The sequence below is a fragment of the Bos mutus genome, chromosome 7 (genome assembly GCF_027580195.1).
Source record: "Bos mutus isolate GX-2022 chromosome 7, NWIPB_WYAK_1.1, whole genome shotgun sequence".
NCBI lineage: Eukaryota > Metazoa > Chordata > Mammalia > Artiodactyla > Bovidae > Bos > Bos mutus.
Genome location: NC_091623.1, coordinates 74902595 through 74918649, shown reverse-complemented (window position 1 = coordinate 74918649; position 16055 = coordinate 74902595). Strand labels below are relative to the sequence as shown.

The window sequence follows — 16055 nt, the reverse complement described above, 5'->3', positions numbered from 1 at the left end:
AAAGAAAAACACCAATATGGTATACTAACGCATATATATGGAATTTAGAAAGATGGTAACTACAACCCTGTATTCGAGACAGCAAAAGAGACACAGATGTATAGAACAGTCTTTTGGACTCTGTGGGAGAGGGAGAGGGGGATGATTTGGGAGAATGGCATTAAAACATGTATAATATCATATAAGAAACAAATCGCTAGTCCAGGTTCGATGCAGGATACAGGAAGCTTGGGGCTGGTGCACTGGGATGACCCAGAGTGATGGTATGGGGAAGGAGGTGGGAGGGGGGTTCAGGATGGGGAACACGTGTACACCCATGGCAGATGCATGTTGATGTATGGCAAAACCAATACAATATTGTAAAGTAAAATAATAATAATAATAATTTAAAAATAAAAAGCCAAAACTCTAAAAAAAAAAATTTTTTTTTCAGTTTTCATTTTGTGTTGCAAACCCAGAGGAATTAAGTATCACATAAACAGAGTATTCAGCTCCAATTCTTATTGTGTAATATAACCCTAACCTAGCCTGTAAGCTTTATAAAAATACAGATTCTTTTACTTCATTGTATTCCCTACAATACTATGTATACAGTGATTTATCTACAAAGCTTTCCCATCAATGAACTTACGACAAAAGAAATTGTAAGGAAAACATCTCATTGGCTATTCAACTTACAACTCAAGAAGGAAGAAAATACACGCAGTTCGGCTTACTAATTATTCATTCATATGTCAATTTGAGGCATAGGAAAATATTTTCCCATAGAAGGTGTATAATATATGTCTTTGAATACAAAAATAACTAGAGTTCAGATTCATCTAAGTTTCAAATGAAAGCACTAACATCTTATCCCACAAATAAGATATTAGCATTGCACTTCTGGACCTGGGGTGGCACATGAAATATAAAGAATGGAGAATGGGGGAATGGGGATGAAACATGGGCACCGTGAGTCTGGAGACTAAGAGAGCAGTCCAAGGCAGGTACTACTTAGTCAGCTCTCCTGCCCCAACTAGATGCTCCAGCCCATCGCTAGAGACAAGTGGCAAGCTAGAGGAGCTGTAGGTGGGAGTGATCTTGATGAGGCAGCAGTGAGGAGTGGCATGAAATGAGATCTTAATTCCTCTTCCTGGAATTGAACCTGGGTAGCCTGGATGAGAACCAGGAATTCTAGTCACCAGACCAGCAAGGGCGAAAGGCCAGAAAGTATTTTTCCCTGGATCTTTGTCTCCAGTGAAAAATGTATTTGTTATGGAGGCAAAAACTGTAAATGCAGGTACAAGGTTTGCCATTAGAACTAGCTCAACAATAAGTGGGAGATCACACAGAGAAATGGTTTGTTTAGTTAAGATAGAAGCAACGCAGAGATGCATACTTGGAGAGAAAAGGTGTGGGTGTCCCCGCTAGTGAGGAGGAGTGCAGTAACTCTTCCCAGTCTTTGCTTACCTTTAGCCAATTATCTGGTTTCTTTTGCCACACCTGACCTACCCTGGGACCCTCCCCTAGGTACGCATGCACCCCTCGGCCAAAATAGATCTTGAATCAAAGGCTTCTGGGAGGAGCAAGACTCATTATGGCCTGGCATTATCCCCTGACTTTTTGACCCCCAAGGACCCTTTCTGCATATGCGTAGTGTCTTCCTTGTCCCAAAACATGGGGAGGGGGAGTGGAGATCCCTTAATCCTTTACTCAGACAGGGTTTTGCCCCTTTTTACCCTTGCCATGACAATTCTCTCAAATTGTTTAAAAGAGAGAAACACTACCCATTTACTCTGTTTCTGTTGTTACTTCCATTTCAGAGGGCAAACAGGAGGCTGGAGCCCACCTATCTCCTCTCTCAGGAAATGCAAACAGGAGGCCTGTTGTAAATGTCTAACCTGGAACCCATCTATCTCCTGCCTTGGGAGGAGAGAGTTCTGTAGCAGGAAAGGAGAGGGAAAGAAAAGGGACCAGGGAAGCACTGTTGTCCAGTAGGAAGTAAGGCAAACCCAGCCACCTATGGCCAGGGAGGGCTTTCTTGTGTTACCACCTGGGAGATCCTGGGCTCATTATTTAATCTCTGCCTGGTACACAGCAATAATCAAGTATACACTTCACGATGAATACAGTTTTAAGCACTTTACAGGTATCACCTCATTTAATTCTTAAATATTCTTAGGAAAGAGAGGTCCAGAGAAGCTAAGTATCCTGGACAATGATGCCACCCAGGTCACCCCTTCTGAAAGCCTGTTGCCCCAGCTGCTGGCAGAGAGCTGTCCACTCCCAGCCCCTCGAGGATGCCCCACCAAAAGAGCTGCCTCTACTCAAGTCAATCCCCCTCAGGGTGACCCACCTCCAATGACTGACCCCTGCGAGTGTCTCTTTGCCCTGCTTAAGGCTCCAGAGCTTCACTTCATGGCTGCCCATCTTGTCCCTCTGCCCTGTCCTGCTTCTATTGCCTTCTTCTTTCATTTGTTAGGCCAATAACACACCAGAATAAAAAACCTGTACACTAAACTCAGGCTTCACTGGTGGCTCAACAGTAAAGAATCCGCTTGCAATACACGAGCCACAAGAGATGAGGGTTCGATCCCTAGGTTGGGAGGATCCCTGGAGAAGGGAATGGCAACTCTCTCCAGTATTCTTGCCTGGAGAATTCCATGTACAGAGGAGACTGGTGGGCTACAGCCCATGGGGTCACAAAGAGTTGGACACAACTGAAGTGACTTAGCATGCACACTGCTGCTGCTGCTGCTAAGTCCCTTCAATCGTGTCCGACTCTGTGCGGGCCCCATAGAGGGCAGCCCACCAGGCTCCGCCGTCCTTGGGATTCTTCAGGCAAGAACACTGGAGTGGGTTGCCATTGCCTTCTCCAATGCATGAAAGTGAAAAGTGAAAGTGAAGTCGCTCAGTCGTGTCCGACTCCTAGCTACCCCATGGACTGCAGCCTACCAGGCTCCTCCGTCTGTGGGATTTTCCAGGCAAGAGTACTGGAATGAGGTGCCATAGCATGCACACACACACACATACTAAACGCATCTCAGAGTCTATGTCTGAGAAAATCCAAACTGGCACACTAAGTAACTTGCTCAGGACACAAGGATCCCCAGTGGGGACCCCAATCCAAGCATAATGGTTCCAGAGCCTGAGCTCCTAACTGCCCTGTTCCACTGCCTTACACCCAGAGCCTTCATTACCCAACACTCCTACCACAGTCTACACAAACTCTGACTTTTCATTAGGTAGATGGTTCAGGTAAAGATTTTGCCTCCCAACTGCCAAACAGAATTTTAGTTATATAAGGGAGAGGCACGCAGCCTTCTGGCTCTGGGAATAGATCTTATATTAACAGAATCTACCCTAATTTCATCTCTCCCCGTTTTTCAAAGTATTCTCAGTGGCATGCCAAGTCAGTAAGAACTTAAGATTTCCTGAACTTCAGAACTGAAGATTAAAAGGACAGAAAATGAAGTCCACAGAGCAAGCTTCCTCTTTGGATATCCTAGCTTAAAACTGACCATTTTAAAATATGGTGAGAGATTGTCTACCCAATCTAAGAAGCTAATTTTCTAAAAGATAACTTTCCATGATGGACAGGCTAAGATATTTTTCAAGTTAGTATTTTCTTCCACTCTGTTGATATCCTCAGTTTAACTTCCAATTTCCATAATATAGAAGGCCAAAATACCCTAATGTTGATTTAAACAACTGTGAGTTCCCCAATATACCTTGTTTTGATTTTGCTTTCTTTCTTCTTTTGCTATGGGGTTCATAGATGCCTCTTCTACAGTCACAGTATTTCATTTACAAACATGTCACACTGTCTAAATTTAACCTAATTAGCAAGCCAGGGCACCTAATCCTCAGGCATTTTCCCACTCCTCCAGACCCCCTCACTCCAATAGTCTCAGTTGTCAATGCAAAGTCATTTCCAAAAACCAAGACAGGATAAATGGAAACTGGTCTTCACCACAGAGAAAACAGTCCCATCCTCCCTATTTTCTGGGACCTGAGTTTCTTCAGGGGTTTTTAAATCTCATTAAAGACTACAACAAGTTCCACAGCTGCTGAGGAGCCTCAGGATCATTCAAGCTGATGCCTTTCATTCCACTTCCTGGAGTGTTGGTAACCAGGATGGGGCAGTCACTACTGTGAACCCCATCTTAGATCTGTGCTGTTCAGCGAAGTCATGGTGTTCAATCATTATGCAGTGCATTTTCACCCTGCCTCCAATTGTTCTGGTCATGTCAAAAATGTAGCTTTGATGCCTACATTGCATTGAAGAAAAGAGGAAAAAGTAATAGAAAGAAGGGAGTAGGATTAGCAGCTCAAAAGTTTTAAAAATTTTGATCTCATTGAAATGAAAACATACTTTATCTACCTTCTTCAGATGTTACTGATTGCATTAATTCCAGACATAAGTAAGTCAGTAGGTGCCTTTTTTATTTTCCAAGCTGGTGACGTTTTTCTACAGGGAGCCTGCAAAGGAAAACTGTCTCTCTCGTAGTGCTCCTAGGCAAAGCATTGAAGTACAATCCCAACAAAATCAAAGTGACAGCTAGAAGGCACCCCTAATTGCCAGCTCACTGAGTTCTTTCAGGACTTGAATACAATTGTCAATTATCAAGGTCTCTTTGTAGACTAGACAAGTAACAATGAATGTAAGGTCTAAATTAAACTTGCCAAAAAGACATTGTTACCTTTTCACATCTGATAGCAGTATCCAACGGCAAACCCAAGATCAAATGTAAACTAAGATATTAGGAAAAGGCATCAAAGCAACTATAAAATAAATTATTAAAATCTGTTAGTAACTGTGTTTAATGCAAAGTCACATAGTCACAGTTAACATATTTTGCACACCAAAAATGAACACATACCTAGTACATGGTCTGACCATAAAAATTACTTCAATAACTCTCTAGTGAGTGACCCCTGCATGCTATGCACTCACTTTTCTCAGCACTGCAGGTAAAGTTGTGAACAAAACAGGCAAGGTCCCTGCCCTCATGGAAGTTACATTCCAATAACAGTTATACATAAAATTTAAAATTCCTTAATCACATATCTTTCATCCCCTTTGCATATAAATCATAAGAAAATAATGGGAAAGGGTTGTAAATTGGACCAAGAAATACTTAGGAACTAAGTCGCTGGGGGACACTGAAGGGACTCACTCTCTTTACTGTCATCTCACTTCACAGATTAAATGACAGAATTTTATGTCCATCCAGTCCAGTCCCCTTCTATGCCGAATCACATTCAAATCATTCTAGACTAAAGAGAATCTGTGCCACTTTTAAATGTCTTACATGGCATTTGAAGGAGATTGGGTCTACTGGACAAGAAAAAGGAGAAATGGACCTGTCTCTTCCTCTCTAAGCTTTTAAGACCACAGTTATTTCTATCAGGGGAAATGAGAAAAGAATCACATGACTTACAAACCCCTGGAGGGAGATCTTACTGGATAAAGCATCATTGTTACTATTTAATACACAGTATTCAGATAGCTGAAAGGAAGCAGTAAGCAGGTATCCATGTTCTTGACACTTGGTTCTGTTTGTCCAAATTCTCCTTTTAATGTTTCCCGCTTTCCTGTTGGCTGTTGTAGCATGCACTCAAAGTAGAAGTAGGGTTAGTAAGTTGGAAATACTGTCTCACTTACATGGCTTTTTATTGGAGAAAATGAGAATGAAAGAACTGATTTTCTTCTCCCTCTCTGTATACACATTCCCTAAGCATCTTCACTCATTCTCCTGATTCTATCCATCATTAACTCCAAATTTGTTTAACTCCAAATCTCTGCATCTAAGTAAATTTAATAGATGCCATACTAGTATTTAAAACTCAACAGAGCCAGCACTGGGATCATGGCTTCCCCCATGCTCTACATACTGATTCTCTTCATGTATCCTATGTCTCAATGAAGGGCACCACCATCATGTCCAAAGTCACCTACCACTCAAGAAAAACTATAACAGGAACATGCAACAGTCACCTACAACAACAGTTGAGAACCAGGAAAAGATACTGCTGAAAGAATTTTTTAAAGAAAGAAACAAATGGAAAAACATCCATTTTGATGGATTGGAAGACATAATATGGTTAAGATGTCCAATTTCCATCAATGGTGGTGCCATAAAAAATTTGAGAAAGAGAATGAATGAGAGGCCACATTATTAGAAAATAACTTTGAAAAAAAGACTGATGTGAATGGACAGGGGAAAACAGGCAGTACTGAAAAATGGATGCTGGACTTGATATGTGAGCCTCTCCAGCCCTTCCCTCCTACTGTCAGAGTTTAGAGAGGGTTGAAATATGGGAAGAGATTAAGGGAATTGATCTCTACTTCCACCTCCTTGCCCTGTCCCTATTTAAATCCATCCTCTTTAGCCATGTCATTTTTCTTTTCCACTTAAAATGTCTTTCACATGACATAAATCTGGGTTCGTGGTGACAAGGGGTACAAAACTTGCAGCCTTCCTATGAACAAACACCCAACACATCCCTGCACCTCCACGCGGCTGCTGGGCAGGACCAGTGGAATGGGCTGAATACTGGAAGAAAAGCTACAGTATTTAGTGGGGAAGCTTGCCACCTATGGCCTGTCTGGTCCATGCACGGGTGGACCATGAGAGACCTTATAAAGGCTTTGAACGGAGAAAGAAAAATAGACTCCAAGTACATGCCATTCTGAAAAAAAAAAAAAGCAAAACTATGGAAACAATGATAAGACCATTGGTTGCCAGGAGATTTGGGGGAGATGAAAAAAGACTAGTTTTTATAAGCAGTGAATATACTTTGAATGACATTATAATGATGGATATATGTTATTAAACCTTTGTCCAACCCCATAGAATGTGCAACACTACTTATTTCATTAAAGTTAATCCTAAGATGAACTGGGGGGAAAAAAGTCTTTGATTTTTGTTATCGTCCCTACTCTGCCCAACAGAAACCAAAGTAATCAATTCTCTGTTCCAAGTTATTTATATAAATATGTTGAAAAATTCTGTCCTCAGGTTTGATGTGTTCAGTGTACACTTCCTTTCTGTCCACTTTCTAAGCCGAAAACAATACCCTACCAGTTATCACCCAATGAGCTGTAAAACATTCAAGGTTGCACTTTCTCCACAAAGTGAAGAGAAGGCCATAGAATGTCTTAAAAGAAAATGTACACTTCAGAAAAATGTGGAATGTGGGGAAGGATGGGGAATAAACTCCCCCCAACCCAAGAAGGAGAGACTCATAAGACTACACTGTTTCCAGTAGACAAATTAGCAGGACCTATGCAAGTGATTTTTGCATAAACAACAAAGACCTCTCCAAGTATTTCCTTCAGTCCATTGAGCAGTAAGCCCCAAAGCAGCCCTGACTGGGAGGAAGAAGCCAGAGGCTATCAGCCAAGGGACACTTGAGTCTTTGCTTTTATGTCATTTATTTCTTTTAAGTGACCTCTGCCACTTTGGCTTTATATGTGGGCACTCATCCTTTACAAGCAAATACAATTGTGAGGCATTTTCCTCTGTGTATAGTTAGATAATGAATTCTTCCTGTTGAAAAGTGACCTCAAGAGCCCGGGACCTCATTTCATTTCAATTTGTGCCAATGAACCACTTGACAAATAGCTCTTTTTAGAGTCATGTATAACTTTGGGTTTTAGTCCTAAGCATTGTTGTGCTTCTGACAAGGACAAATCGGGCTGTACAATGTGTTTCCTATCCTCTGCAGGGCCAGTGATTACAGAACTAGCTGGGTGGGATCAGCATTGAGTATTTCGCTGTGATTCATTTGCTTTGAGTACAATTACTACAAAATCACAAAGTCCTGGATGGGCTAAAAATCACCAAATAGAAAGCAAACTTACTTTTAAATATATAAACACACAAAGATATACACACACATGAAGAGTCCTGATTCAAGAGTGTTCTTGGAATTCCTTAGTGTCTAATGCAAATAATTTCACATTTCTAGTCAGTTTTTGTTCTATGAGACCTAGAGTTATGTTCCTCCTGGTACTCTTGAAAAGCACTGAAGTTCTCCTGTTAGAATTCTGTCAGCTCTTTTTTGAACACAAGTGATAAACCAAATTTGCACACTGTTGATCTAAAATTCTAGTCTTTAATATGAGTGTAATAAAATGACATTAGGAGTCATGCCTGTCCAAACACCACAGGAACTCTGCCAGGGATGCTTGGAATAGCTGCCATTTGCTCATCTCTTCTCAGCCTGAAATTATTTAAACTTCACCTGTTTCCATCTCAAATTATCTTATAACTGCCTTCATATTATAGGTTTATACCCAAAGTAGCTACCATACCAACTGGCACCCAGACATCAGGGACATGGAATTGGCTATCTCTTTTTTCTCACCTGATACAATCTGATCAGTATTTACAGAATTATCTAAGGAGAGAAAAATTGCCTTCAATCTAGAAACTTACTAAAGGAGTCATCTAATACATTCTTCAGTATGAAGTGCTCCACAAAGCTTTGTTTTCAAAAACTGCCAAGTTATTTGCTGTTTAGAAAATATACCTGTATAATTTGATTCTTGTTTTCCAAGTGAGACTACCGAAATTACATTATGATCAATGTACACTATTTTTAAGATTTTTATCTAAATTACTAGAAATTAAAAACTACTTTCAAAAGTTTCCAAAACTGACATGGGAAAAATTCATGCATTATAGATACGAAGAACTGACTCACTGGAAAAGATCCTGATGCTGGGAAAGATTAAAGGCAGGAGGAGAAGGAGACAACAGATGAAGGAGGAAGAGATGATTGGATGGCATCACCAACTCAATGGACCTGAGTTTGAGCAAGCTCCAGAAGTTAGTGATGGACAGGTAAGCCTGGCATGCTGCAGTCCATGGGGTTGCAAACAGTCAGGCATGACCGAGCAACTGAACTGAACTGACACTTAGTTGTGGGGCTTCCCTGGTAGCTCAGACAGTATAAAATCTGCCTGCAATAGAGGAGACCCCAGTTTGACCCTTGAGTCAGGAAGACCCACTGTAGAAAGGAATGGCAACCCACTCCAGTATTCTTGCCTGGAGAATTCCATGGACAGAGGAGCCTGGTATGCTGCAGTTCATGAGGTCGAAAAGAGTCAGACATGACTGAGCAACTAACAAACATACACATCCTTAGTTGCCTGTGAATTCCTGTTGTGTCGGTCTCTAAATCAAAAGATACTAATGCCCACTCTGTATCCTTAATAGAAGATTGTTTAACAATTTGTGAGTACCTTTCCAAATAGGAAAAATTCTTCAAAATATTTTAGAAAATTATCTCTCTAATTGAATGTCTATTATGAGCACTCCTTCTAACTGACCATTGAAATCTTCAGAAGGCCAGGAAATCACAAGAGCAATTGGCATGTCATCTACTATCCTCCACCTGGACACCTGCAAGTCCTGTGACCTAGGGCAGACATGTGACTTTTCTAAACTTGAATTTCCTTATCTTTAAACAAACATGGGACTAACCGGACTTCATTTTCAACAGTATGGTGGAACAGATATGTGAATAGCCTCTAACGGACAATAACCAAAAATACTGAATAACGTATTTTTAAAATCTTTAAAATCCATCACTGACAAGGCAAGCAAATGAGGACTCTTGAGAGCAGGGGAAAAAAAAAGTGAACACTGGAATTTAGAAAGGTGAACAGAGCTTCAAGGAATGTTTTCATCCTGAGGTCATCAAATTAACCCAGGGACCTTGAGCCTCAGATTTGAAGTGGGAAAGAAAATAAGCCTGGAGCTACCTAGAGCTGTCTAATAGGGGATCTGTACATAAAGTGGACTCTAAAGGCCTATGCAAGTGTAAAATAGAAATAAATGTTCCTTTCAGCAAGGGATAAAAGAGAAACTTAACATTTCTCAACCTGGCCTCCTCTGATCTGAAATTGGTCTCCTCTGATATTTCATAACCATCACCAGCCACCATATGTGCTTCTAGCCTGAGTCCTAACACTACCTTTGTGATCCAGAAAAACACCAACCTAATTACTTAATTTTCTACATCAGTGAAGTGAAGTGAAGTGCAGTGAAAGTTGCTCAGTCATGTCTGACTCTTTGCGACCCCATGGACTAGACAGTCCATGGCATTCTGCAGCCCAGAATACTAGAGTGGGTAGCCTTTCCCTTCTCCAGGGGATCGTCCCTACCCAGGGATCGAATCCAGGTCTCCCACAGTGCAGGCGGATTCTTTACCAGCTGAGCCAGAAGCGAAGCCCAAGAATACTGGAGTGGGTAGCCTTTCCCTTCTCCAGCTGATCTTCCCAACCAAGGAATCAAACTGAGGTCTCCTGCATTAAAGGCAGATTCTTTATCAACTGAGATATGAGGGAAGTAGTATCACCAAACATCCATCAAAAATAAAAATATAACATATACACAAATTTTTATCAGACTATAAAAATCCCATCAAATAACTTTATGAGAAATATAAGCTCAGAGTACATATAATAATACTATAAAACACACACATACAAATAAGAACCAAAAGAAATCAGATATATAAAGATTTATCCACTGAAATGATCAAACTCAGATCATAAAATAAGTGTATTTAATATATTTAAAGATATTAGAAAGAATACTTCAAATATGTGAAGAAAGTAATTAAAATAAATAAAGAAATATTGAAAAAATAAAACTTTAAGAAAATATAATATTTGAAATTTAAAAAAACCTGCATGAAAAAAAAAGAAAACTACAGGCCAATATCACTGAGGAACATAGATGCAAAAAATCCTCAACAGAATTCTAGAAAACAGAATCCAGCAACATATTAAAAAGATCATACATCATAACCAAGGGCTTTATGCCAGGGGTGCAAGGATTATTCAATATTTGCAAATCAGTCAATGTGATACACCACATTAACAAATTGAAAGATAAAAACCATATGATTATCTCAACAGATGCAGAGAAAGCCTTTGACAAAATTCAACACACATTTATGATAAAAAAAAAATCCTCCAGAAAGCAGGCATAGAAGGAACATACCTTAACATAATAAAAGCCATATATGATAAACCCACAGCAAACATCAGATCAGATCAGTCGCTCAGTCGTGTCCAACTCTTTGCGACCCCATGAATCACAGCACGCCAGGCCTCCCTGTCCATCACCAACTCCCGGAGTTCACTCAGACTCAGGTCCATCAAGTCAGTGATGCCATCCAGCCATCTCATCCTCTGTTGTCCCCTTCTCCTCCTGCCCCCAATACCTCCCAGCATCAGAGTCTTTTCCAATGAGTCAACTCTTCGCATGAGGTGGCCAAAGTACTGGAGTTTCAGCTTTAGCATCATTCCTTCCAAAGAAATCCCACGGCTGATCTCCTTCAGAATGGACTGGTTGGATCTCCTTGCAGTCCAAGGGACTCTCAAGAGTCTTCTCCAACACCACAGTTCAAAAGCATCAATTCTTCAGTGCTCAGCCTTCTTCACAGTCCAACTCTCACATCCATACATGACCACTGGAAAAACCATAGCCTTGACTAGACGAAACTTTGTTGGCAAAGTAATGTCTCTGCTTTTGAATATGCTATCTAGGTTGGTCATAACTTTCCTTCCAAGGAGTAAGCATCTTTTAATTTCATGGCTCCAGTCACCATCTGTAGTGATTTTGGAGCCCAGAAAAATAATACTCAATGGCAAAAAATTTAAAGCATTTCCCCTAAAGTCAGGCACAAGACAAGGGTGCCCACTCTCACCACTACTTTTCAACATAGTTTTGGAAGTTTTAGCCAAAGCAATCAGAGCCAAAAAAGAAATAAAAGGAATCCAGATTAGAAAAAAAGAAGTAATACTCTAAATGTTTGCAGATGACATGATCCTCTATGTAGAAAACCCTAAAGATACCACCAGAAAATTACTAGAGCCAATCAATGAATATAGTAAAGTTGCAGGATATAAATTAATACACAGAAATCCCTTGCATTCCTACACACTAACAATAATAAAACAGAAACAGAAATTAAGGAAACAATCCCATTCACTATTGTGACAAAAAGAATAAAATAGGAATAAATCTACCTAAAGAAACAAAGGACCTATATATAGAAAAGCATAAAACACTGATGAAAGAAATCAAAGATGACACAAATAGATGGAGAAATATACCATGTTCATGGATTGGAAGAATCAATAGAGTGAAAATGAATATACTACCCAAAGCAATCTATAGATTCAGTGCAATCCCTATCAAGCTACCAATGGTATTTTTCACAGAACTAGAGCAAATAATTTCACAATTTGTATGAAAATACAAAAAACCTAGAATAGCCAAAGCAATCTTGAGAAAGAAGAATGGAACTGGAGGAATAAACCTGCCTGACATCAGACTACGTGACAAAGCTATAGTCATCAAGACAGTATGGTACTGGCACAAAGACAGAAATATAGATCAATGGAACAAAATAGAAGCCCAGAAATACCTATGGACACCTTATCTTTTACAAAGGAGGCAAAAATATACAATGAAGAAAAGACAATCTCTTTAACAAGTGGTGCTGGGAAAACTGGTCAATCACCTGTAAAAAATGAAACTAGAACACTTTCTAATACCATACACAAAAATAAACTCAAAATGAATTAAAGATCTAAATATAAGACCAGAAACTATAAAACTCCTAGAGGAAAACATAGGCAAAACACTCCCTGACATAAACCACAGCAGGATCCTCTATGCCCCAACTCCCAGAGTAATGGAAATAAAAGCAAAAATAAACAAAAGGGACCTAATTAAACTTATAAGTTTTTGCACAATGAAGGAAACTATAAGCAAGGTGGAAAGACTGCCTTAAGAGTGGGAGAAAATAATAGCAAACAAAGCAACTAACAAAGAATTAATCTCAAAAATATACAAATAACTCATGCAGCTCAATACCTGTGTCAGAAAAATAACTGACGCAATCACAAAAGGGCCAAAGAAATGGACATTTCTCCAAAGACATACAGATGGCTAACAAACACATGAAAAGATGCTCAACATCATTCATTATCAGAGAAATGCAAATCAAAACCACAATGAGGTACCATCTCACGCCAGTCAGAATGGCTGCTATCAAAAAGTCTACAAACAATAAATGCTGGAGAGGGTGTGGAGAAAAGGGAACTCTCTTACAGTGTTGGTGGGAAGGCAAACTAATATAGCCACTATGGAGAACAGTGTGGAGATTCCTTAAAAACTGAAAATAGAACTGCCATATGACCCAGCAATCACACTGCTGGGTATACACACCGAGGAAACCAGAACTGAAAGAGACATGTGTACCGCAGTGTTCATTGCAGCACTGTTTACAATAGCTAGGACATGGAAGCAACCTAGATGTCCATCAGCAGATGAATGGGTAAGAAAGCTGCGGCACATATACACAATGGAATATTACTCAGCTATTAAAAAGAATGCATTTGAATCAATTCTAATGAGGTGGGTGAAACTGGAGCCTGTTATACAGAGTTAAGTAAGTCAGAAAGAAAAACACCAATATAGCATATTAATACATATAAACAGCATTTAGAAAGATGGTAATGACAGCTCTATATGCAAGACAGCAAAAGAGACAGTTACAAAAAACAGACTTTTGGACTCTGTGGGAGAAGGCGAGGGTGGGATGATTTGAGAGAATAGCATTGAAACATGTATATTACCATATGTGAAATAGATGACCAGTCCAAGTTCAATGCATGAAACAGGGCACTCAAAGCCGGTGCACTGGGACAACCCAGAGGGATGGGATGGGGGGAGGTGGGAGTGGGGTTCGGGATAGGGGACACATGTACACCCATGGCTGATTCATGTCAATGCATGGCAAAAACCACTACAATATTGTAAAGCAATTAGCTTCCAATTAAAATAAATTACTCAATGTAAAAAACATGCCTGCATGAAATCAATGATAAATTAGGCATAGCTGAGACAATCTGTAACCCACAATACAAAGACATTCAGAATGCAGCATAAACAGACAAAAACTCCCAAAAAATAAAGTTAAAAACCATGAGGGATAGAGTAAAAATTCTAACATACTCTAGTAGATGTCTAGCAGGAAAGAAAGAAAGAATGAAGGGGATAAAATATACAAAGGGAATGACTAAGACTCTTTCAGAAATGAAGATTGTAAATCAAATTCATAATTTTCAGTAACTGTCCAGAAGAAAAACATGTTTAAATCCACATTTAGATAAATTAAAAGGAAATTTCAGGATAGTAAGTTCCCATCACTTCATTGCAAATAGATTGGGAATCAGTGACAGACTATTTTCTTGGGCTCCAAAATCATTGCAGATGGTGACTGCAGCCGTGAAATTAAAAGACACTGGCTCTTTACAAGAAAAGCTATGACAAACCTAGATAGCAGTTATGACAAACCTAAAAAGCTGAGACATTACTTTGCTGACAAAAGTCCATCTAGTCAAAGCTATGGTTTTTCCAGTAGTCACATATGGAGTTGGACCATAAAGAAGGCTGAGCACCAAAGAATTTATGCTTTTGAACTGTGGTGTTGGAGAAGACTCTTGAGAGTCCCTGGACTACAAGGAGATCAAGCCAGGCAATCGTAAAGGAAATCAGTCCTAAACATTCATTGGAAGGACTGATGCTGAAGCTGAAGCTCCAAAACATTGGCCACTTGATGCAAAGAGCCAATGCATTAGAAAAGACCCTGATGCTGGGAAAGGTTGAAGGCAGAAGGAGAAGGGAACGACAGAGGGCCAGATGGTTGGATTACATCACCGACTCCATGGACATGGGTTTGAGCAAGCTCAGAGATATGATAAAGGACAGGAAAACTGGTGTGCTACAGTGCATGGGGCTGCAAAGAGTCAGACATGACTGAGCAACAGAACAACAACAGCAACAAGTCAGAGAGACAATACAAAGAACGTATTATCAAATTGATGGCAGACCCTTCAATGTCCATCACAACAGTGGAAGCCAGAAGACAACGAAATAATATACTTAAAATTCTAGGTCAAACTAAGAATGCATACCTAGTGAAACTCCTTTGAAAAAACTGAGGGTGAAATATAGATATAGTTGCCTCTTGAACAACACAGGCTTGAACTACACAGGTCCACCTATAGGTGAATCTTTTTCAGTAAATATACTGGAAACTTTTGGACATTTGCAACGATTTGAAAAAACTCAAACTGGGTAGCCTGAAAATATCCAAAAAAATAAGAAAATGTTAAGTATGTCGTGAATGCATAAAATATATGCAAATATTAGTCTATTTTATCATCTACTGCCACAAAATATGGGCTTCCATGGTGATTCAGTGGTAAAGAATTCGCCTACCAATGCAGAAGACACAGGTTCAATCCCTGGGTCAGGAAGATTCACTAGATAAGGAAATGGCAACCCACTCCAGTATTCTCGACTGGGAAATTCCATGGTCAGAGGAACCTGGTGAGCTACAATACATGGGGTCACAAAAGAGTTGGATACAACTTAGCAACTAAACAACAACCACAAAATATACACAAATATATCCAGAAAGTTAAAAGTTTATTGAAATTTGGAGCCGTGAGCAGCGGCTGTGTGGCACTGGAGTGGTGAGTAGCCAAGAGGAGATACCCTATGTCCAAGGTCAGGAGTGAAGGCCATGAGGAAATACCCCACGTCCAAGATAAGGAACAGCAGCTGCGCTTTGCTGGAGCAGCTGTAAAGAGATACCCCACGTCCAAGGTAAGAGAAACCCCAGTAAGACAGTAGGCACTGACAGAGGGCATCAGAGGGCAGACAGATGAAACCAGTCAGAAAACTAGCCAATCTGATCACATGGACCACAGCCTTGTCTAACTCGATGAAACTATGAGCATGCCATGTAGGGCCACCCAAGACGGACGGGTATGGTGGAGAGTTCTGACAGAATGTGGTCCACTGGAGAAGGAAATGGCAAACCACTTCAGTATTCTTGCCTTGAGAACCCTATGAACAATATGAAAAGGCAAAAAGATAGGACACTGAAAGATAAACTCCCCAGGTTGGTAGGTGCACAATACGCTATTGGAGATCAGTGGAGAAATAACTTCAGAAAGAATGAAGGGATGG

At 40.1% G+C, this 16055-nt stretch overlaps 1 pseudogene; it reads left to right on the top strand.

The window, feature by feature from the left end:
- Positions 1-6401: 6401 nt before the first annotated feature.
- Positions 6402-6488, top strand: LOC138988706 (small nucleolar RNA SNORA11; annotated as a pseudogene).
- Positions 6489-16055: the final 9567 nt, after the last annotated feature.